The sequence below is a fragment of the Triticum urartu genome, unplaced genomic scaffold (genome assembly GCF_003073215.2).
Source record: "Triticum urartu cultivar G1812 unplaced genomic scaffold, Tu2.1 TuUngrouped_contig_10197, whole genome shotgun sequence".
Lineage (NCBI taxonomy): Eukaryota > Viridiplantae > Streptophyta > Magnoliopsida > Poales > Poaceae > Triticum > Triticum urartu.
In genome coordinates, this window is record NW_024111040.1 from 12473 (window position 1) to 15459 (window position 2987).

Sequence of the window (2987 nt, forward strand, 5' to 3'; positions counted from 1 at the left end):
CCCTCAACTATATGCGCCACTAGCTAACATGATTGCTTATTTCCTTGTTTGAAGGGCTGATGATACAAGTATCCATGCTACCTGGAATAATTTATTCCACCTAAGGGCTGATACAAGTATCCATGCTACCTGGAATAATTTATTCCACCTAAGGGCTGATACAAGTATCCATATAGATGAAATGAGTTCGGAAACAGACTTCAAATTTTGCACACATACAGCAAACTGGATATGGAACTTTCAGGTTCACATATTACAACAACAACCAAATCAAAGAGTACAACACAAAAGAAACACTGACGAGGAGCAAACACAAACAACAAAGACTCTAATTAAACTGATTGATATCTGTATGATGCCTCAAACTGAACCTGTTGGGTACTTGGGTATAGCTCAATTAGTGGTGGTACCAAATGCACGGCGAGGTGTCCGAGGGGGGAGACCATGGCAGGCAACGCTCGATCTCACTGGGGATTGAGTAACGCCACCCGCCGGCGTCGGCGCAGGGATACTCGTTCTACTGGAGGACACTGTGCGGACCACCAGGGTAGACGTCGTCGAGGAAGTAGATGTAGCCCGGGCTGCCAGCGTGTCCCATGTCGAAGGCCTTGGAGCAGGCCCGGCCGTTGAAGAGCACCTGCCCGGCCATCTGGTAGATGCTCCAGGACTAGGAAGCCGGCCGGCCCTCCTGTTGCTACTGTAGCCTGAAGAGCTAGAACCGTGACGTGCGGCCTCTCAACGGCGAGATGAATCTCCTCACCATTAGCAGATCGGCACCAGAGGCGGAGGGCTGGAGGTAGCAAGGTACGATCCCCCAGTGTGCCATGTTCGTCCGGGGAGCACGGATCTCGTAGGCAAGATGTACAATGGTATGGTAGATGTCGAAAGTTCGCCTTGTAGTAGTAGAGGTCATCATCTGAGTCAACGGCCTGGAACCATCTGTGGTGGTAAGTCAGGTCTTGGGCGTTGGGCGGGGCCATCATCTCTGCCGGTAGCGACATCCAATACTCCATGCCCGGGCGGTAGAAGGCCATGTTTGTTTGGTTGGACGTTATGGCAGCGACCATGCAGGCACCAGAAGACGGGGCAGCGGACATGGCGACTGCACAAATCATCATGAGGCACCTGATGTCGTCGGAGTTGATGAGGATGCACACGCCATCCTGGAGGGCAATGCGCTCGCCGGTGCGGAGGTTGAGCATGGCATGACCGCGCCAACATGGGATGATACCACGACCCACCCTCCCGGAGCGGAGCAACAGAAACAGGCCCCACGGCCTCGTCAGAGAGGGCCGAGTGCGGATCAGCAGAGCTGCCGAAGATCCTATAGTTGTCGGTATGGGCAGTGGAGGGCCTCCCGACGCGGCGACGCCAGTGGTTGCAGATGGCGGACGCCTGGACCAAAAATATATAATAGAACACCTGCACCCAGGCCCTTCCTATCTATCCATCCATTCTGCGCTTCGCGATTCGTGCAAACACATTTCTTTTTTTTGTTTCTCTCGCATAAAACATGTTTTGAAGTTCAAACATTTACAGCGTGGCAAAGCTTTCTATCTAGAATCTAGGATAAATCTTTCAGATTTTTTGGTCAAAAATAAATATACAAAAATGATTTTTAAGTCTAAAAAAACATTTTTTGTATATTTATTTTTGACCAAAAAATCTGAAAGATTTATCCTAGATTCTAAATAGAAAGCTTTGCCACGCTGCAAAGGTTTGAACTTCAAAACATGTTTTATGCGAGAGAAACAAAAAAGAGAAAATTTCAGATAGAAAGTTAGTTGTGTTGCACAGATCTTAAAGCAATATTGGACAGTTAGGATAGCAGGGCCCGGGTGCAGATGTTCTAAAAGTCCACGTCCACGCCTGGACTCGATCCGCGATGCACAACAGCAGGAGGAAGATATGGCCGAGAAGATCTTGGTGGAGGCTGGGTGGAGATCTTATGCCATGACGAGCCGGTCTGCCCTCACTGCATGTCCTACTCAAGCGGTGGCTGAGCTGCAAGCTGAACGACGAGGTCCATGGGCCGGTGGGTGCTCCGGTGAATGAGTCCACGTCCACGCCTGGACTCGATCCGCGATGCACAACAGCAGGAGGAAGATATGGCCGAGAAGATCTTGGTGGAGGCTGGGTGGAGATCTTATGCCATGACGAGCCGGTCTGCCCTCACTGCATGTCCTACTCAAGCGGTGGCTGAGCTGCAAGCTGAACGACGAGGTCCATGGGCCGGTGGGTGCTCCGGTGAATGAGTTCGTGATGGAGCTGCGCTACCGCCGGTGCCAGGCGTCTAGGCTCCCTTGCTGCACGGTGAAGACAGCCTCCCTTCCCTGCCATTGCAGCACCTAGCTGCCCCGCTCTCCAGCATATCCGCTCATGATCGTCATTCAGTTATCCATCGATCGGCCAGCCTACCTAGGACTCTATATCTGCATATCTTTCACATTTTTGTTGGACCAGGCAAAGGGAGAAGGGGCGAAAAAAGAGGTTAGCCTAGCCGTAGACCTGCTAGACAAAGAATTTGAAAAGTTTATGTAGGCACTTTCGGTTTAAAGTTCCTCTGTTTCTTTCTTGTGGTAATTATGTTTCTTTACCCACTGTACAAGGATTTGCAGTAGCCATGATTTGTTCAAAAGATCTTCTAGGTGAGATGCCTTCGGTTTGTTCCATGGTGGTGTCTAGTAGTTCTGGCTGGTAATGGTCCACGCCAGTGCGTGGCCATCGAAGTTGCATACCAAGCGAGCTGAACAGCTGGCTCCACACTCCATAGGTGATTCTGATGGTCTCTTCTCCGTATATGCCATTCAATTCAGAAAAGTGCAACATTAGTTCAGTCAAAGTGCAACTTACACCTTTTTATTTAGTTACATTTTTTAAGAAAAGTGCAGGCTACACTTATTTAGTGGGATTAATGTTAGTTATCCAGGTTATCTTAAGAATTGGTCTCTTGTTGAAACAATATTGAGATGGTTGACCCCCCCCCC

General features: G+C 49.7%; 1 pseudogene; it reads right to left on the bottom strand.

Moving 5' to 3' along the window:
* Positions 1 to 397: 397 nt before the first annotated feature.
* On the bottom strand, positions 398 to 1395 carry LOC125526472 (annotated as a pseudogene).
* Between the last annotated feature and the right edge of the window lie 1592 nt (positions 1396 to 2987).